Source organism: Harpia harpyja, chromosome 7 (genome assembly GCF_026419915.1).
Source record: "Harpia harpyja isolate bHarHar1 chromosome 7, bHarHar1 primary haplotype, whole genome shotgun sequence".
NCBI classification, from domain to species: domain Eukaryota; kingdom Metazoa; phylum Chordata; class Aves; order Accipitriformes; family Accipitridae; genus Harpia; species Harpia harpyja.
The window spans coordinates 35881855-35904039 of NC_068946.1; the positions used below are offsets into that span (position 1 = coordinate 35881855).

The 22185-nt window shown below is 36.8% G+C and overlaps 1 protein-coding gene across 9 annotated transcripts in view; it reads right to left on the reverse strand.

Moving 5' to 3' along the window:
* Positions 1-22185, reverse strand: part of B3GALT1 (beta-1,3-galactosyltransferase 1) — a 219785-nt gene that overhangs the window by 102015 nt on the left and 95585 nt on the right. For 5 of the 9 annotated variants that reach the window (XR_008235878.1, XM_052791519.1, XM_052791516.1 and 2 more), the window contains one exon: positions 17645-17784. The exons of the other annotated variants lie outside the window; for them this stretch is intronic. The gene's annotated coding sequence lies outside the window, so the exon portion shown is untranslated. The remainder of the gene's footprint in view (positions 1-17644; positions 17785-22185) is intronic. 9 annotated transcript variants of the gene reach the window in all.

A 22185-nucleotide genomic window follows, 5' to 3' on the forward strand; every position in this document is an offset into this window, starting at 1 on the left:
ATTTTGGATTTCCTTCACAGAGAATTTAACTTGTAAGTACAGTATACAGCAGAATGGAGCACAACAAGGAATTCGTGAAACACAGCTTTAAAGATTTTTTTTTTTTAAATCAGCAAAACCCTACCTATATAGCACCCAAACAGCATAACACTGGTAGTAACTGAGAACTAATTTCTGTTTGAAGTCCCAGCATTTAGCCCTCATTTGAAAATTTTCTTTCAGTAATTTGACTTGATTTAATTTAACAAATAATTTATTGATATAATAATTTCATATAGAGTTACTAAATACAACTAACCAAGTCGTTGAAGAAGGCCTTTCTGTTTAGTAAAAGACCAGTGTAGGACATTAAATATACTGTTGTATCTTGAATTTTTAGATTTTTTCCATTACATTTCAAGTAAGATACAATAGCAGTAGAGAAGCCTTTTGCAGACATCATTACATTTCTGATGGTTTCTTTTTGAAATATGAAAGCATTTTTTATGGCAAAGGTTATATCGTAGAATCATAGAATCATTTAGGTTGGAAAAGTTGAGTCCAACTGTAAACTGAACACTGCCAAGTCCACCACTAAACCATGTCCCGAAGTGCCGCATCTGCACGTTTTTTGAACACCTCCAGGGATGGTGACTCTACCGCTTCCCTGGGCAGCCTGTTTCAATGCTTGACAACCCTATCAGTAAAGAAATTTTTCCTAATATCCAATCTAAACCTCCCCTGGTGCAACTGAGGCCATTTCCTCTCATCCTATTGCTTGTTACTTGGGAGAAGAGACCGACACCCCCCTCACTACAACCTCCTTTCAGGTAGTTGCAGAGAGCGATAAGGTCTCCCCTCAGCCTCCTTTTCTCCAGGCTAAACACTTCAGTTCCCTCAGCCGCTCCTCACAGGACTTGTTCTCTAGACCCTTCACCAGTTTTGTTGCCCTTCTCTGGACACGTTCCAGCACCTCAATGTCTTTCCTGTAGTGAGGGGCCCAGAACTGAACACAGTACTCAAGGTGTGGCCTCACCAGTGCCGAGTACAGGGGAACAATCACCTCCCTGCTCCTGCTGGCCATGAATCTCATACAATTGGCCTTGGCCCATTGATCCAGCCTGTCCAGATCCTTCTGCAGAGCCTTTCTACCCTCAAGCAGATCAACACTCCTGCCCAGCTTGGGGTCATCTGCAATATATTCATGTCATTTTTGGTAAGGAGGGGATTCACAAGAGAAGGGTGACCAGAACTCTGAATTAGTGTTCCAAATGTATCTGTTTTGAAATTATATTTTTCATTGGGGTTTTTTCCAAATATTTTTAACTGTTTTTCCAACTGGAAGATGTAAAATGAGTAAGTGAGGCTATAATACACACACACAAAATATACTGGAAGCATTCAGCTCCACCTTGACATTTTCTGGGGAAGCATTCTGTCTTTCATCACACAGGTTGTCTACTGGCTTTTGCCAGTAAGAATCAATTAGAAAGAAAGTTGAAAAAAAAATCCCCATAGCTCTTTGTTACTGTTTCTCTTTTGAAAAAAATGTTGGGAAACAGTTAAAACACATTTTTCTTGTACTTTATGTCAGCTTACTTATTTCCAAATGGAAAACAGTTACTGTATTTGTCATCTTTTAAAGTGATGGTGTCTTTTTGCTCAGGAAGCATTCTTACCAAAGAATGATTTCTAACACAAATGCTACAGCTTCTACACTTAAAAAGTCAGAAATGTTTCTAACCAGAAGTATTTTCTAATGAAGTTATACTCTCAAAACAAAAAACCTACTTTCACTGAAAATTTGAGTGCCACTTTGCTGTGATTCACAGGGTTACAAAGTCTGCATGAGTTAGGCCCCAGAGTTGTGACTGTTTTCTTCATCAGTATGAATATATGAAGTTTTTTATAGCAAATAACTTGAAGTACTTAGGAAGATAAATCTTTATAAATGTTCTAGAAAATGAAGTCTTACAATTTAAGAGTACTGACTCTAAATGTAAAATAAGGTTATCCAAGCAATATATGCTCTGTCTTCTTCCCTCTCAAAGAAACAAAATAAACAAAAGGTGCTTATATAATTAATCAAAATAATAATAGACAGCGGAAATTTTTAGAATGTGGTGCAAAATCACTCAGTTTCCAGATCTTTTTGCCCATTTAACCATTTCTTCATCGTGTTCTGCATAATTTATCACATTACCTTAATCTATATTCAAGCTCTGAGTTTACAAAATGTCTTAGTAGTGCAGAATGGCTGAAATAAATTGCAAAGAACTTCAGAGTACTGCCCTTTCTAAAGCCGCCACAGTAGAAAAATATGAAAAAATATGTCTATCTGATAGTATTTGCAGGAGAGGTTTTGCATGAAGAAATTCGTCTTTCAAAGTAAAAAGTTAGTATTAAAGTTAAAGGGCTTATTTTCTGATTCTTGTTTCCAAGAAGAGGTAATCAAAGACAATCAGCCAGTTTGACAGCACTTAATTCTACGCTTTTTTTATACAGTATCAGTTCAAATGTGTTCAGGCCCCCAAGGAAGTGGGATGCCAGTCTGAGCAGGTAGTTAGGAGAATTGTACAACAAAAAGCTAAGTGTTATTCTGTTGAACTGTAGTGCAGCCTCCCCATCTGTCAGCGGAGTAAGCTCAGCTCAGTTGTTTGTAGGCTGAAAGAACTGAATGCAGCCAACCTTATTCTCAAATTACTAATTTAAGGGTGGTGATTCTGAGAAATGCACATTTAAGAGGAATTCTCTCTTTCTTGTTGAGCTGCCAGACCATAGCCCAAAGTTTACACATACTTTGTCTAGGATGCCTAGTGCTACTAAAATGAGCTGGGGGGAAATCTCAGAGAGCACTGTAATGTAAATTGATGTAGTTCACTCTGAAATGTTGCATAGCTGAAACTCAGAACTGTAACTGCCTACAGAAGAACCATATGGCAAACCCCGGTCTTTCCAGGCACTGATAAATTACTATGTAGTTCTCCTCCTGGTACTTGCAACCTAGCATTAGAGAAGATAAAGAACTTTGCTTCAAAGAAATGGAAAAATATTAGAAGTCAGCTCCTTTACTACAGCTGGCTAAAAAATTACTTTAAAACTTTCAGAACTTGTCTATTTCCCTCAAACATATTCCTCTTCTTAATTGAAAAAAAAAAAAAAAAAGTCCTTTGATTCCCCCCCCCTCCCCTCCCCCCCCATCTTTGAGTGTTTCTGTTTGCTTGCTTTTATAAGGGAAGTAAGTTTTGGGCCAGTTGTATCCTTGTGAATTCAAGAGGAAGAGCTCTCATCAAAGTCAAATCCAAATGAATTATAGACAAGGGGGTTTGGTTTGGTTTTTTTTTTTAACCTCAGAACGATATAAATACTTCATACAAATTATTTGTACTGAAAAAGAGAGGAGGAAGAGGTCAAGGTGCATTTGTCCTATAGGAAGGAAAAAGATGGCAAAATATCTCAGCAATAGCTCTTCTATGAAATAAGGGAGACGAAGTGAGAGTTGCTCTCAGAATTAAATTAATGCTAATTAAGCTCCCTATCTAGCATGAGAACAAAAGCCTTTTATTCTGCGGGTTTTTATCATTACTGATAGTCATACAAATCATAAGATAAAGCCCACTCTCTAGTAGAAACAATTTGTAACTGACATAGGCATATCAGGTAAACTTACCAAAGCAGACAAAAAAAACGGCAAAAATTATTTCTTGAAAGTCACACAGTTTTTGTATCTGAAAGAGCATCTGGGACTTCTTTTGTTTGGGGTTTGGTTTTTTTTTGTTGTTTGGGTTTGGGGGGGGGGGGGTTGTATGCTGACATAACTGCAGTTGCCTGCAGTATTATAAAGGCTTTAAGTGGCCATCATCAGTTTCTGAAATTTAAAGTACCTCCTAGGGGTCATTCTCTAAGTTACTTTGGGAACCAGATATGAAAGGAGAAGACAATATGCCTTAAAAAGCATATTAAAAGAGGATTTCCATTTTGCAAGAATTGATCCCAATTTTTCCCAGAACATCATATTTGCTCAGAACTAAAAAAATCCAAAACATTTCTGGATCTCTTGGGACAGCTTGTCAGGAGTCCAGACAAGGGGATCCTATGAATCTGATTTCCATTCAGTGATGATTCATAAAATCCAAAATGCTGCAGGAAAATACTTCTGGTTTATGAAAACAGATCTTCTTGAGAAAACCGTTTCACTGGAATATTTCCAAACAGTTCTGTTTATCATGTTTTCCAAGATATCTGGGCATAATTTACACAATGCATATAGGGTTCAGCAATATTTCTAGTAAAAATGGGCAAAACACAATTGTTCTCTTCAGTGCATGCACTTAAATACTAGCTATCCAATCAAGTCTGGGCAAAAGATGACAATGCACTCCTTAACTTCCTAGGATGAATGAATTCAAGTGTTACATTCCTAGCACTGACAGTGCTCCAAGGCTGGTTAGTTGTCTCTTGCCAAGACTGTTAGTTTCCAGCAAATGTAAGCAAAATTCAGATAGAATGAATATTTCTTGAATTACTGAATCACTTAGTTACAGTGGTATGTACAGCCTCTTGCAGGAATGGATAAAAACAGTCTTTCATTGAGAGGAAAGGGTGTCCTTGTCAGTGGTAGGTGCAAAGAAGTAGTTCTGGCCATTGGTGCAATCAATGAACATCAAGTCAAGTGCCACCTGGAATAAAAGTCAGGCCTGCAACATCCTGTCCTGTGTGCCAAGGAACTGCTTTGACTAGTGTTCAGAAAAACTTTTAAGTGTGTGTGTTTTGAGTCTATGTTCTCCTAGGCTAAAACCACAAAATTTAATTTCACTCCTCAGGAGACTGAACTGCAAGTGCACAAAGTAATTAACCATTAGCAACTGATGTATGTTATAGTGTTGGAGAGGAAACTGCAGAGAGTATAGAACAATTATCTCCTGCTAGTAAAGCTCAGAGGAGCTTTTGCCTGCTTATTAAACATAAGTTATAGAAGGTAAGAAGGACGAGTCAGAGAAGGCAAATGCCTGAAATCCATGCACCTGATAAGCATAACAATGACATGAATATAGAAGCTGATATAGACCTCTGTAGGAAACTTCTTAGTATAATTGTGTGGTCTTTCTTGATGTGAAATTATAGCAAATACTGATAAGCCTCCTATTGAAAATTGTAGCCAAATTCTTCTTTGAGTTTATTTTTTTTGTGTATAAGGCAGGAGTAGAAGAGAGAGAATTTTTAACAAAGGCAGTGCAGACTAAAACAATTCTGCTTCTCCTGAAGTTCAGGAATGAAGTCACAAAGTGCAAGAGTAAACATAGCAGTAGTAAAATGTTAAGTTTTTTATTTCCTCTATTAATCAGATTAAAGTCTCCAGCACTACAGTCATAACATACACGTATAGTTAGTAAATAAGCAGAAAATCCCCAAACTCTGAAAAGCCATAGCTTTTAAAGTAAAGGTAAAAGATGATCTTCATCTCTGATGTTAAATATAGTCTTCCTGACCACAGTACAGCATGTTGGGGGAGATTATTCCCACATCATCCGTAATAATAAAAGTAGTTTTCTGGACAGAGACACTGGAATACATAACATCCCCTGAAAAGATGGAGTGGCTAATGCTTTAGTGAGAGCTTGTCCAGCAGAAGTTTTGGCTGAATTTAGAAAACATACTCAGACAACCTCAGTTTCATTCTAACAAAAGAGTATTTGTGTGGCCTATTCCTCCTTTCTGCTTATAGCTTATGTTCTGCTTGGCTTTGCTGTTCTCAATACTGGCAGGTGCTACTCATAGTAAGAAGAGAAGACACAATTCTTCAAAGCAATAGACAGCTGGGTCTCGGCTTCTAAATCTTTGCATGCGTGTTCTGATGAGTTTTATGCTATTGAATGTATGCATATTTTAATTATCTGATGAACCACGGCACACTAAAACTGCTGGGTACTTGAGAACTAGAAAGGCACACAGAAGCTGGAATCTGCACCCAGAAGACAGCTAATGAGGCTTTGACATTCCCTGTTCTGCCAGATGTACTGGCTTTCCCATTCCCTTGGAGTTTTCTTACAGGAAATGTCTAGTTCCCCTAAGTGTTTTGTTAAATACTGTATTTTGAAAACAGTAACTGAATTACCAATGTGGATTTTGCAGCACACTGTTAAAAACCATTTGTACCTAAAACATATGAACTAATTAAGAAAGTGTTCCTATGCATCATCATTCAGAAAATCTAAGTCTTTGAAATGGCTCTGTATCCAACATTTGAGGCTCTATGAGAAAAGGATGACAACGAAAAAGTAACTTCTAGTCACAACAATTTTAAGACTATCAGAAGGTAAGGATAGAGTATTTCAAAAGACTCCTGTCAAACAACAGAATCATTTAACAATAATTTAAAACTTTGATGACTCACTAACATAGCTTTTCCAATATTTCCCCCTGCACCCCAAACACATACATTTAAATACCATAATTGCAGCCAGGAGAAAAAGTCCAAATTTAATATGGAAGATGAAATATAATCTCAGTTTCACATCACACCACCACATGCACAACCTTACTATGGTTAACAGCTAGACAGATTACGAAGTCTGAACTTCAGTCCATATATACCGATTTTAAATGAGCACGCAAAACTGAATTTTCAAGGTGAAACTTTCACTAATAATGAAAAGTACCCTTCTAATGCACCAAGTTGTAGTAATAATATCTCTTTTAAAGAGACGCCTTTAAAGTCACGCAACTATAAAGGTGTCTTCCATGCCACTGAATACCCATTAACATACTGTCTCAGACACTGAAAGCAAACTGACATTGTCATTTGGAAACCAAGGTGTGCTCAGGTGGAGATCACAGCTGTGAAGCAGTATTAAGGAAGAAGATCTGCAGTTATATGATGTTTCCAGAAAACTCTGGATAAACTTCTTTACCAGTTGCATTTAACTGCAAATGATTGCAATGAATGTAGTTGAAATAACACTGCACAAAACTGCAATACTTAACTCCAGTAAAATTATTATTGCAGGTTTATCATGTATAAGAGTAGGGGGTTGGTAAGGAATCCTCAACTGAAATAGGCTGCATTTCTTAAGGAAGAACAGTTTTAGGACCATGGCAGAAGTTCCGGCCTCATTTATGTCAATGGCAAAATTTCAGTTGACTTCAAGGCACTGGATTTTACTCAGGATACTTATTTCAAGTCCCTCTTTACTGTGTGGGTTCGTTATCAGATGCACTGAATGGCTGGAAGAAGCATAAAATAAGAGGAAGTACCATTTAATAAAATCACCTGGATTTCTACCCAGTGGCCAGGAGACTATAGTGTGTGTGTATATGGAAATATGCATGTGTGTGCTGGGAGGCCAGCTTCCTCACTGGAATGACTCAGGGAGGTGGTGTATGGCCCAAACCATTCCTTAAGCATAGCTTCATATCCATCCTTTTGACATGGGATGGGTAGAAGGACCGGAGACCTGGAGGTAGGATGGCATGCAATCATATAGCACACCTAGCTATCCTGCAGCAATTGCTTAAGTTTATCTAGTGGCACTACTCATTGTTCATCACTCCGTAAAAGAGAAGGAATGCATTTCATTTTGGTGGGGCAGTTACCAGGGAGCAGAGGTTCCCTCTGGTCCTTGTTTGTGTACCTGTCCTACGTAGCGCACTGCCGTGGCACCAAAGCAGAGCAGACTCTGCATGTCCACTGCATTTCTCTTTCTGTGCAGGTGGCCATGAGGATGTAGGAAGCAGCAAGAACAAGACTACCAGCATCAGGATTGTGGAAATTGTGAATGAATCACTTCCTCCACAGAACAATATGCTGCCCCTTGCTGATTGCAGAGCATAAATTTTACAGTCTACCTTCATCTCTTAAGGAAGAACACTGTAATGAAAGGTTATTCACGTTGCTCTTTTTTGGGCCAAACACTTACAAGTTTAGTCAGAGCCCTGAAGTGGCTATGGGCGGTGTGTGCGTGGCATAAGAAATGTCCCTTTGTTTATCACTCAGAATTGACTGAATTAAGAAACATGCTTGTATAACCTGAAGCAAATAGAATATAAGCTTTCTCCCATTAGAGAAACTCAAAGTCGACATTTTTGTTCTTGGAGCTCTTTCTTGCTATACATTTTTTGAGGGCGTTCAGAAGTGACTGAATTTATTAAGAAGCTTATAAATACTTCATACACTCATAATGGTAATAGAATGCTGAGAAAATGAGGATACAGCCATTTCTTAGGATCTTAACTTATATTTAACTGACCTTGAGATCTTTGGCTGGAGAATCTTGGCAATATCTAGTCTTCTCAGGTGCCGAGTAACCACCACCCTTAATGAATTCAAGTAACGTTACCTTTACATACATATAGAAAGAGAAGCCTATTCTTGACTTTATGGTTTATTGCTCAATTGTCCTGTACTGTAGCTGAACAGAATTAAAAACAGAGTGAAAGTGAAAAGGTCTCTCTTCCAGGGAAGGCTGAACATCATTGTGGCTTCAAGACACTGAGCAGCATAATGTATTTTACCGTTGCTGTTAAAAAATTACTAAGAATGTCACAGAAGGAATGAGAAGTATATATTTTTGGGAAAAGGAATAAAAGTTCAACGTTTAAGCATTCAGAAAATAAAGAAGAAAAATTTTCATTTTTCTTTTGCAAAAGAAATTCTTCAATCATAAAATAAGTAACCCCCAACCGATGAATTCAGTGCTGGATATGGAACATACATTGTGGGACTCTTTTTGTTGGTATCATCAAACCTGAGAGTTACTGAGGAGTGAAAAGGATTTGTCTGAATAAGAGATTAGAATTCGATCTACAGGCATTGCAATGCCTGAATTTATGTTCGACAATAGAAGGATTAAAGGTTTATTAGATTAGATCAAAGAATAGAACTGAATTGCATTTTTGAACTCTGTTGTCCTTTTGTATCAGATTCCTGACATACATACTGTATACTTTGTTCTCTTTAATCATGATGTTTTACATCATATTTGTGAATTTATTCAATGGCTTTTTTTGGGTGGTGTTTGGGGTTTTTTTATTTTCCAAATAAACATTGGGAATTGAAAAGAAATTATAAGAAAAATAATTGTTCTAAAATAACACCTAACCTAGTCTTAGTCAAAATTTACTTTGGGAATTGCAAAGCTAGTTATTTTTTGTACTTAGTCCCATTTTATTCTGCATGTGGTTTCACCATGGTCTATACAGCACCTGCCACAGTAGAACAAACACTAATTAGGGCCATTAGGTGCTAATATACAACAAATAACTAATAGTAGTATCATGAAACTGCAAGAAAAAATATTTCTGAACAGATGGTCTGAAGGACAGGATTAAAATAAATCAAAAAGGTTTACATATCTCTGTATAATCATCCAAACTTCTGCATTATGATTCTTCCAATGAAATGAACAAGTACATCTTTTGAGGTTCCCCTATCACCAGCAGTAATTTTCTGCTTTTGCAAACTTGCACAAACTAATCAAATAGTAATAAGAAAGGTCCTGCTCCTGTTCTCATTGACTTCAATCAGAGTTTGGCATTAACTTGGAAATTATCATTAGTGGATGGAGAATTATTATATTAAATAGAATGTGCAATGGGCTGCAGTTTTGACTTGGAATTTCGTTAGAATTATCAGTCATTTTTATTGTTGACTTTTTCCTTAACCTAGTTTTCTAAAATAATTCAGTGCTTCACAGGACAGATTCTCATCTTACCTTGTTTTACACTAGGATAACTTCATTGTCTGGAAGGATATTACAATATCATTAGATAATTTGTGTAAGTAAGATTAAATTAGAACAATAATCAAAATTATCAGTAAGTTTTAAGAGCATATTAAAATAAAAGACAAAGCAGAAGACGCATTCATTTAGAGTATTCTCATAGAAATTGTATTCTCTGCATCAAAAAATTGAAGTCAAGGAGAGTCCCAGGCAGAAGCACTTATGCAAGTGAAATCAGCATGTGCCTTGCTAATTAAGAAGTTAACTTTATAAAGCTTTCTTCACATTGTTCCCTTTTCCACTTTGTTGAACTTTATTAAATGTTCTATGACTCAGATCCTGATAATATAGATGTCAATGTTAGAAATGCACTGAATTCCTGAGAGCCAGAATTTTTATTAGTATACTTACATTTTCAAGATTTATCTTACAAGCATGTTAAACTTCAGAGCCTGCTGGTTTCTTAGTTAAGAAACTCAAAAATTTGCTCTAAGTTTAATGCTGTCACAGAAAAGAACTATACCCTTTCCAGTCTCTCACATCAAACTATGCACTGTTTTGTCCTGATTCAGATGATGTTTTCAATCAGCTTCCTTCCTGTGGTTTTTTGTTAGTTTGTTTGTTTATTTTTTTTCCTTCTGACTGCAGGAGGTTATTTACTGGAGAAAAGGCTAAAGGTGAGGATGCTTCTCAGTGACTCTTCAAAATCAGTATCTTTCCCTTTATTGAATATTTCCCCTCATCTCTTCCTACAGTTCTGGAAATGATCAGATGAGACAGTTACTGCCTTATATCTACAGCCCAGCCAACTGTAGGCAGGAGACTTGCAACTGGGTGGCTGTGCCACTTGCCATACCAGCTGTGCTTGATGCTGAGGAACTTACACTTTTTTTGCATCCCTTAACCATTGCATCTTCCCTATCAAATACTGGGACAAAACCTATGTAACTGACATTCAAAATCAGCTTTACTGATAAAGACCAAAACACTTTATACTTTTAAAGAAACGGTAACATGCAATTGACCATTTTTAATACGACAACTATAAAAATCGTAATTCTCCAGATAAACATACGTGTAATGAGAGTGATTACCATACAACAATAAACCATCACTGCTATTATAAAACCATAAACTGTTATTCAATATACTATATAATTCAAAATCTAATTGAAAGTACTAGTTTATCATAATTCCCACAAGCCATCATTCTTTAATATTGTGAAATGAATGGGGTTTTTGTGGAGCTATTAATTGTTACTGACAAGCAATAACCACTGGAATGAAACTCTAATTATCCGCAGCCATTAATCACATTTACTGTCATCTGTGATGTCAAAAAAAAATTCAATAATATTCTAAACAGCAAAAAGGAATTTATACCTCCTATGTTTTAACTCACTTCATAGAAATCAGATGGTCCTTTGGTGGGGTAACCAAGGAATTAAAAAAGGCTATTTTCATTCTAAGCACAATGTTCAGTCTTGTATTTTCCAGCTTTTAAAAGGCTCTCCCACTTTATTCAGTTTTGATGGAGACTTATATACCTTGCAGTTTTATTTCTATACAGTTATATACAATTCATAACATAATTTGTTGCTAGCATGATGTTATTGCAGTCATATGGCTTTAAAAATAAGAAACTATAGAGATCGTCTGAGCATGTAGTTCACTAGTCTGTTCCAGGAAAGCACTTAATGTTACTTTTAGGATGCAGGCTTGAGCAGGAGATTAAGTGTTCTTGGAGATGAGGGTGTAAATAAGGGTGGCAGAGCTTTTATTGTGGTACCTGAGCATTCAAATAAAACGAAGTCACTCGGAACATGTTGTTCTATACTTTTAATCTTGTTAATTTTTCAGATTCTGTTGTTCACTTAAAACAATTGTTTTCTTTTTTTTTTTTGGAACCTACACAGTATATCAAAAACATACATGTACATCTTTGGGAACAAAAGGATAGGAAACTGTTCAGTACTTTACTAGTGACTGACTGGATTGGCCAAACGTGCAATGAAGGCATCACAGTTAAAAAGCCATGCTTGCAAAATGGGATCTGCTTACTATACCCCAGAAAATTCCTGATATTACAAATAACGTTGTTGGACTATTACGGGCTGTGGTGGGTTGACCCTGGCTGGGCGCCAGGTGCCCACTAAAGCCACTCTATCACTCACCCTCATCAGCTGGACAGGGAGGAGAAAATATAACAAAAGGCTCGTGGGTCAAGATAAGGACAGTTTAATAAAGTGAAAGCAAAGAAAAAACAAATGATGTTATTCTCTACTTCCCATCAGCAGGCGAATCTAGCCACTTGCTGGGAAGCAGGGCTTCAGTATGCCTAGTGGTTGCTCCAGAAGGCAAAAATGCCCCCCTTCCGTCTCCCTTTACTTAGTTTTTATATCTGAGCTGACGTCATATGGTATGGAATATCTGTTTGGTTAGTTTAGGTCAGCTGTCCTGGTTATGTCCCCTCCCAAGATCTTTCCCAGCCCCAGCCTGCCGTTGAGGGGGGCAAAAATGTTGGAGAGACAGCCTTGATGCTGTGCCAGCACTGCTCAGCAGTAGCCAAAACACTAGTGTGTTATCAACACCTTTCTAGCTACCAATGCAGAGCACAGCACTACGAGGGCTGCTATGGGGAGAATTAACTCCATCTCAGCTAGACCCAATACACGGACATGTTGTGGTCCTTACTCTCAAATGATGTTGATGTTTCTTCTGGACTACAGCAAATATAGATCATGCTGGGTGATCAGGATGTGAGACTTTGCCATTCATTTACCTTGAGAGTCTGTCAGCTTTTGATGGCATAACAAGACTTAGATTTAGAACAGTGTGGAAGCACTGATCTATAATCTGTTGTGAATAACTTCATTTAGAAAGAGCAGTGAAATCCTAAATATTTTGTTTACTATACTGTGTTGTTCACTTATGGTTTCATCCACTCTTCATAATCCATCAAAGATACAAGTCCTCTAATGTGAATCAGCAGAGCAGGAATAACATCTGTTCCTAATATACTGCAAATATACAGCAGAGTATCTTTTTGGAAGAAGCATATGAGAATTGACAGTTGAATACATACCAAAAGAAGCCTTAAAATAGATACAGAAATTGTATTTAGCTAAGTCTTAGGCACCTCCAAAGCACAGGGCAGTTGCTTGTTTTTCAAGTTTTCAAGTAGAGGTGTATTTATAAAATTGAATATATTAGTGCCTCTGGAAGTGAAAGTCAGAGGTTGACCATACTAACAATTTTATTTTTCCAGTTTATATAACCAGTGTTCCAGATTTTTAAATACTGCATTTTGACTAAAATCGGGGTGCGTAGCTGACAGTATGGTTTTATATTGCACAATGTACTACTTAAATAGATCATGTCTTTAAGATTCTGTCCCCTCTGAAATTCTCTTAAGATATTGTCACCGTTCACCCCTTGGTTACTTAAAAACTGCGTTTAGACAAAAAAACTTTACTTGTGATTTTCCCGCAGAATGTAATTGAACGTTCTTCCTCTGAAGCACAGAAAATTTTTGGCCTATCTGCTTTTTCTTAAAGTAATTGAAGACTTTGAAAGTGTACACATCTAATATAGTCAATATTATGCTATAATGCTGTCATGATCAATTAATCAAAAAAATTAACTGACTAAATGAATTGAACTAGCAGAAAAAACTTTGTCTGTCATGAGAAAACTTTGGAACATGATTCTTTCCTTGAGTTCAATTCCTAAACTCTTCCATGTGTTATTTTCTTGGTGTTTTCCTGAGTTGTTCAATGTGAAACTTGAATAGTTTGTAAATTTATTAAAAAATAATAGTAGTAATAATTACCATGTTATGATAAGATTTTAGGTTGAAAAATTCATACTGACACTCCATTTCTGATATTTAATTAAACATTTTTATCTTTTCAGAAGAAATTACTAAGTATTTAAAAAAAGGTAATTTCCATTACCCATTTAAAACTGCTGCACTGAAAATTTATCATGAAATAATGCATTCTTTATTCTTGTTGTCAAGGTAACAGAGTTTATCAGAATAACAGAAATCAAAGTATTTAAAATTGTCCTGGTTTCAGCTGGGATAGAGTTCATTTTCTTCCTAATATAGCTGGTATAGTGTTATGTTTTGGATTCAGTTGTTGATAACACATTGATGTTTTCAGTTGTTGCTAAGTAGTGTTTATACTAAGTCAAGGGTTTTTCAGCATCTCATGCCCAGCCAGCAAGAAGGCTGGAGGGGCACAAGAAGTTGGGAGGGGACACAGCCAGGACAGCTGAGCCAAACTGGCCAAAGGGATATTCCATACCATGTGATGTCATGCCCAGTATATAAACTGGGGGGAGTTGGGCAGGGAGGGATCCCTGCTCAGGAACTAACTGGGCATTGGTCGCCGAGTGGTGAGCAACTGCATTGTACATCACTTATTTTGTATATTCCAATCCTTTTTTTTATTATTGTCATTTTATTATTGTTATTATTATCATTATTAGTTTCTTCTTTTCTGTTCTATTAAACTGTTCTTATCTCAACCCACGAATTTTACTTTTTTTTCCCGATTCTCTCCCCCATCCCACTTGGTGGCGGGGGGGAGTGAGCGAGTGGCTGCATGGTGCTTAGTGGCCAGCTGGGGTTAAACCGTGACAAAAATGTAGTTGTAAATTCTCAATTTATTAGGGTAAGGTAAACACTAATTCTGTCGAACACTAGTTATCTTTCATTAGTATGGAATTGAATACATTCTTAGAAGGAAAAAATATACAAATATTCCTCTTTTGTAATAATACATAGCTTTCCTTTGAAGAAGATAATAATAGACAAATACCTGCTAATTCAGCAAGTATGTTTACAACATGGAGTCTTTAAACCTGAGCTGTCAGTTAACACATACTCAAGATTCCCGCTAACTTTAAAGGGAAGAACACCCTTGAGTACAATAGCGAGAACTGGCTTTTTCCCTCCCTGCCTGTTGTTATCTCTCACTGAATAATAACCCTCATTTAGTGACATCAGTCATTTTTGCATCAGCCTTTTTTATGGCTGGAACAGAAGATTACATGTGGAATAAGCATGAGCGGCATTCAGACCGAAATGTGTGAAAACTTCATAGATTTTGATAATACAGCAGAAAACTTGTAATGAGTTGGTGTTAACATTAGCTGAGAAATGGAAATAGATGCAGTAATTTGCACAGCAATTGCAGTTAAGCCCCTCCTGCCATCACTGGGCTGCAAGTATTTACAAATGCAAACCAGTGCAGTGTCAAACCTTGAGACTGGTAAACTGTACCCAGTGGGTTTGGTAGTGAGTGCAAGGAGAGCAAAGCTTACAAGGGCCATACAGCCATGATCCTCTATTCATTTTACTGTGAGGTTCTGTTATATTTAATTGGCATTGAGTCACTTGGATGACTTACAAAAAAAAAGTTATCTTCCTAATTGCTGGTAAAAACTAACAGGAAAGCAAAATGCATAACCCATAATAGGAAATATTGAGAGTTACTAGAATTTCTCTGATTTATTCCTGGTACAGATCTGGCTAAAGGGAACTTTTTGGCTGCTCAAACTGAACACTTGAATAGATGATAGTTTTGAAGATGTCATCTGAAGTATTGCGCAATTAGCATGAATAATTTTAAAATATTCTGTTCCTGTAACAGATCTTGAAATGCGTCATCTAATGGACTATGGTGTTTAGAGCCAAACTATTCCAAAAACTAGCAAGCCTGTACATTTCCATTATTTAGTATCACAAAATTTGTCATTTAAAATTTAAGTGGTGACTGAATAATAGCTCCCAAAGAATGATCTAACCTTGGTTGGATTTTGCTTCAGAGTCAGACTACACCTCGAAAGATGACACTGCAGGATAGGAGGGGTGAAGCTCAATTTACTGGCATGGGAAGAATTTAATTTGCAGGCAGAAACTGCCACATGAAATATAAAGTATTTTTTCATTGCACCTACTTTCCCGAAATCTTGGCTAACTTTCGGCCACATTAATAACAATCTGCTTGTAAATTCTGATACATTGTAAAAGGGAAGCCTTTTTAAATTTGGAGATGTTGATTTGTTGTTGATTAATTTAGGATTCTTATACTTTAATTGCTTTCAGCAAATAATCCCCCCCCCGCTTTATTGTTCTAATCATTCATTTGATGATTTTATTATAGCTGTGCATATGGACTCTCATTTTTAGAGACTACTGGTTTAATATTTTCTCCAGACTGCCCCATGTAAAACTCTATTTTTGATGTAAAACCATATTATGGTAATGTGTGTAGCATTGCACATAGCATTTGCTGAGTTTTATCACATAGCTTTTACAATATGACATTCCCAAGTTTGTAACTGATGAATATTGCATGTCCTAGAGAAACTCTAGCTGTATTATGCTGCTTCTCCCATTAGAGGCATCCTTGCTGATACTTGTGAGCCTTTTTTTAACATAAATGCAGCAGCTGTCATTTTACAAGAATCAACAATGTACAAAGGAACAGGCAGAATGCCTCAATGTGCGGTAATCTTATCAAATTGCAAAAAGTTAGCATGAATTGCATGCATAATATTGCATTATCACAAATTGTGCAACATAAAATTGATATGATGTAACAGCAATAATGAGTTTTACGTAGTTTGGGAGGCTTGACTGGGGATTTTGGTTTGTTTGTTTTTAATGTCTGCAGAGCTCCTGGGAATTCATAGAATGTGCTATTTCAATAGTGAATTTCCATAGGTTTGGAGTCAGTCATCTGAAACATGCTGTCTGGAAGACTTAGATGCCATTCTATAAAAGTTAAATATAAGCATAACATAGGCATTTTGTTGAAGGATTAAAGCACTTCTACAAGGCCAAACTCTAAGGGGAATTCTATTTTGTGGATATATTAAATGGATGCGATAAGCTGATGATGTTACTCAGGAATGCAAAACCCTGTAAGTAACCATTTCTTAATAGTTGATGTGTGTTGGTATACCAGTATCTCACGTTAGCTTTAGTTTTGTGAGCGGAAGGGAGAGGTAAGGATTAAGCAGATAGATAAGCAAATGATGGATATGTAATGTTGAGTTATGAGTATTTCTTTGCATCTTATGCTTCTGGCAAAAATGTAATTCCAATCTATTCTAAAAGTAAGTATATCTAAGAAATTAAAAGAATGTTTCTGTCACAAACAATTGCATCATGTAACATTCAGTTAGCTTAGCTTCCCAGCTTGTTTTAGGCTGTAGAGAGTGTACAGTCTCCACCACATTTACTGCTCCCACTGTGATACTACGAGTAGCACAGCAACTTTTCTCCAAACAGGCGACCAGAGTAGCAAAGGATGAATTGTTGCTCACTGTTCCTCCAGCTTTGCTCTCTGGTAAATATATTTTTACTCCTCTCTAGTCAGGTTTAGGAAATAGAAGTGTGCTCAAGCTCTAAATGAACTTCCCACCTGTCACCAGTGTAAGAAGGGAGAGGTAGGTCATAACACGTTGCTTTTCTGCAGTGTGCATGTAATGCCCCAAGAGATCAGTACTAGGATAGGATAATGTAAGGTTTGAGAACTTTGAATTGATTCGTTGAGAAAGAACAGTAACACACATAGCACAACTCTTGTTTACTCCTTTGTAAAAATATTACTATTTTGGCTTTCTGTAGGAAATAGTACAATGTTTTATTTAAACAAAATGAAATATAGAAAATGGATTTCATTAAAAGAAATGTGAAATACCAGTATAGTAAATATTTGCACTGAGGGTAATGGCAATTTTGCTCAAAAAGGAAATTTGTTGTGTGAGTGGGTGTAAGTAGGGTGTATGTGTGTGTGTGGGTACATATGTCCATAGACACATATAGCAGTAATTCTCAGAAATACTAGGAAGGGCAAGATAAGCACAAACTATTTTAGATGATTCCTTGTACAATTTACACTTTATACAGAATCACCTGAATTCCTTACCTGAGTTTTTAGAAACTGCACTGTCTTTTTGTCCTTAATTTTTCGTTCCTGCTTATCTGCATCGTATCTACTGCCGTTCTCCACTGTTTGCTTGCTTCCTTGTCACATATGAAACGAGAGTGGACTGTATATTGATAAACCTGCATTGACAAATATCCGTGAGTTACATATGGTAAATGAAAGACTTTTTTTTATTACTCTTTTTTTCTGTCTTTCATGAAAACAGAGATAGAATGATGAGAGACTTGAGATCAAGTTCTGATGTAGTAAGGTTGCACATGTGAATACTGCCATATTTTTATATTGCTAACCACTTAAATCCACGCACAAAACCTATTTATATAATTATTTTTTTCTGAAAAAAATGTGGCAATACAAACACATAGAAATAATATAAGTGTCTTACAGCACGAAACGTGTGGACTTATGAGAAACAGAATCTACTAGTGTTTGGCAAGTTGCCCTTTGGGAGCCTAAGCAACACCTTCAGAGTGACCATCATATTTCGAAGTGCCACAGACAAGTTTAGTTGCACCATTTTTCTGTTTTCTTTTAGGCCTTGAAGTTCACAACAAGGTGCCTATCTGAGACACCTCTGCAGGGTTCAGTGATTTTCACAGAATTCTGATCAGGCTTGCAAGAATTATCCTTATATTGTAAATGGCAATTTTCTAAATTGCAATTCAAAGGAGGTTTGTCTGTTTCTTTTTCTGTTTTATCACTCTTTGGTGGTTTTTTTTTTGCCAGAACTTATTTCCTGGCTTTCCCCCAATTCCTAACAACCCCTCCTCCATCTCTTCTGCCTCTTTCCCCCACCTTTGCTTTTGAGCAGTCATGCCTTTAGGCAAGATTTTGTAAATTAAAATTGTATTGTCCTGTTTTATGAACTTAGCTATTCCCAGCATTCTCATTTCTAATCTTCTGACTTCCTTAATTAAGTGTAAGATAGTTATAAATGCCTCTGTGGGGAATTTGATCATGATTATTTGAAATGACATATTTTTGTCATACAAGCAGGTATGAAAAATAATTAAAGTTTGGGAACACATAATGATGTGAAGGAATTTTAATCGAATTAAACTGTAGACTCTTGGGACATCTTTTCTAAAATAAAAAGCGTATCTTTAAAATAATTGCTACATTCATGGGGAACTTATTTTCTTGAGGACAACAGCCATATTTGTTGGCCCTTTTCCAGTGAGATTTATGTCAGAATGAAGACAAAAAGCATAGAAATACTTTAAATGGCTTCTTTTAAATGACAAAAATGGTTCAACCCTTTAATGCATGGAGTCCTTGCGTGTTCAGTCTCAAGGACTGCACAAGCCTCTGCATAAGCCTGCCTGTCACTGAGCCTAGACAGGCAGCCTTCTGTGGCTCACAGACACACAACTACAATACGGTGGACAGAGCCCTGAATCAAAGATGAACTTAGCCTAAAAAGAGCAGAATTTGGCTCCATGTTTCCCCTTTTCTCACTGCCAAAAAGCTTTACATATAATAAACAGAGTCATCAAAATTCACTTATGACAAGTAACAGTTAGCTTGCGCATCATTTATCGCAGAGTTCTGATACTTTAACATGTAATACGTGTATCCTTAGAGCATGCCACATTTTATTAAGGTGTCCAGCTTTTCACAGGGAGGATATTAAATGAAGAGTGTTCTTATTTGCCTGGAAATGCATGCCATACACCAAATACCATGTTTTCTGTGATTAGTTAGCAGGAACCATCTGTCATGTCCCCACCCCCACAGTGCTGAGGAAGGCAGAGACTGAAGGTGAGAAGTGTATTTACTTTTGACAACAAAACCAGCTGTTGGCATTACTTTTAGCTGTAAGGCAAACATGCTGGAAAAGGTGACTATCTATTGTGATTCTAGTGCACTGGGACCAGCTATGACTGTTGATGACAGCTAACCTCTTAAAATCTGGATGAAAATTACTTTATGGCTTATGTCAGGAGGGCATGTACAAACACAACTCCAGCTGAGAGCTGGAACCAAGAAGCAGAAACTTCAGGCTAGAAAAGTATCAGGATGAGTACAAGTAAGAATCTCCCGCTTCTCGCGCCTTTCTTTTGGTAGAAAGTTATATTGGAAAAGAGAAATATTTTTCTCTAATGATGACTCAAGATCTGAAATTAAGCACAGCAGGTAGAAACATCCGGCACAGATTTAAAAAGGTATTGCATATTCATATGCTGAAATGTTTTCCAGTGCTGACAGCTAACTATTCCAAGTGGAAAAGGTACATGCTCTGCTGTTGTTCATTCTCTGCCAATTTCCCTTCTTAAAACTCTGGCACCGTATTTTGGTGGCTGTGTACTCTAATCCCTGTTATTCTTACCATCATCCATCAGACTAAGAAGGATATTTTGAGAGCCAAATCCTTTTTACTTTGAATATGATTGCAGCAAATAGGTATATTTTTAAAAATTTTGAGAAAGGGAAAAGGGGTATTTCTTCACTAAAAACACTTTATTCCCTTGTTACCTTCTTTCATATTGTACAAGGAGAGCACTGTGCTATGGTGTGAACGTACCTAGAGCATATTTCAGGAGCAAAACATAAACATTGGCAGCAAAGGGCACTTTATGCAAATGCATTTCCTGAGTGATGGCTCTTCCTCCCTGATGATTCTGGCAAGACATAATAATTTGGGAAAATAAGTGGAGTGCCCTGCCCTTCAGCTCTTTTCTCCAGAGCACGTACATCCCCTTGCAAATAGGATTATGACAAAATAAAAGGTTCATTTGGGTGGGAGCTTCTTTTAAAATATGTTCAATATATCACTGTAGAAAATTGTACAGATAAAGCAGAGCTATAAAAGACACACTTTTAGGAAGAGAAAACAGACCATCATGCCTAACTCTATATTGCACTCATTTTCCTTTTACAGCCCACCTGTCAGTCCTGTTATCCTTGTCTAGAAAAAAATTTACAGTAAGTCTCTGCTTCAATCAGTTTCCATGGTAACTTGGTTCTGTTTTAAAACCTTTATATAAAAATGGCTTGGTTAAAATGATAATGAGCTGGAGTGCTTCCTCATACCTGAACTACGCCCTTCCCATTGCTCAAAAATAATCAGATAGGGGCGTCACTCAGGGGTGTCACTCTATCTGCTCTAGTCCCTTTAGCTTCTACAACACTGTCTCACTAACCAAGTCAGATCAGTTTCTTTGCCATCTGGAAATCTCATTTTTCAGAGACATATAGGGTTCAGGGTACTGACTAGTGTTTACATATTACTTGCTGTGGAGCAAAGCATGTTAGGGTCTGGAGCCTTGAGTTCACTGGGGAAGGATCCTTCTGTGTGCACAGTACCTACAGTGGGCCTGAAAGCTCCCAGGACATTAGCATATTTTAAGAAATGAACCAGAAGAGGCAGACTGTCTCCCTTCTAGAAAACCCTTTTCACAAAGGTAGGAAAAAAAATCTCCTTTCAGGCCAGATCAAGGGGAAATAAAAGTTCAGAAAAAACAAATGCAAGTTTTAATTGATTCTAAGGATCTTGTGATACTGTCCCATCACAGTGTATATGTATGTTTTATCCAACCTTTAGTTACCCCTTATCCTAGTTTCAAGCTCATCTCTTGCACTCCTAATTTCTGATTCTGTGGCTCAGTTTGACTTTGTCTTTGACAGTCTTTTTCATAATTCTGATTAATTCTTTATACTGTCTCAAATCTCTTCTAGGAAAAAAAAATCAATATTCTTTTTTATATAACTTAAATACTTCAGTGATAACACAAGTTTCAGTTACAGGGAAATCTTAAAAGAACTTCTAATGTGGATCTGATAGAACTCTTCATCAATTACTCTGAAAACTTGCTGCATTTTATAGAAGATGACACCTTCCCTGTGATATCAAAAACTCTTAAAATTCTGTACTAGATCTGCTCTTCTTAGTTGTATTGGGTAGGTTAATATTTGTATAGGAAGTTTTTTGTTCCATAGAAGGCACTGATAGAATTTATGAAAAATAATTTTACACTGCTAAATCTTCCAAAAAGCTGCTGAATGTAGGTATATACCAGTTAATTTACAACTATGTTTGTCCAAACAAAGACTTGGTAAAGATCTCATGTTTAGGCATGGGAGAAAGCAATATTATTTTCCCATGATAAGTGGTTGCCCAGCTGGTCTCTATTACGTGTCTAAAATAACAGAAACAAGTCCATGTTCGCATTGTGTTTCATAGTTTGGATAGTATGAGATACTTAGCAATAGAAAGAAGGGCACTGCTCAGGGATTTTTCACACCACCTCATTTCCGAATGGCACTACTATGTAAGGTATATGCATGCTATATCCTTTATATGGGTTTACTTTTGTGTAGGCTAAACTTTTATCATCTACTGATTCATCCAGATAATATGTTCACCTTGAAATTCAGTTGCAATTTAAAAGGAAATAATCAGTATCCTTGTCCCAAACCAAATAATATGGGTGTACCAGAAGTTCAATTTAGACCCACATAATTCCTCCCAAAACCATGTGAAAACACAAGCTTTCAAATGCATTTTTTCCACCTCTTAT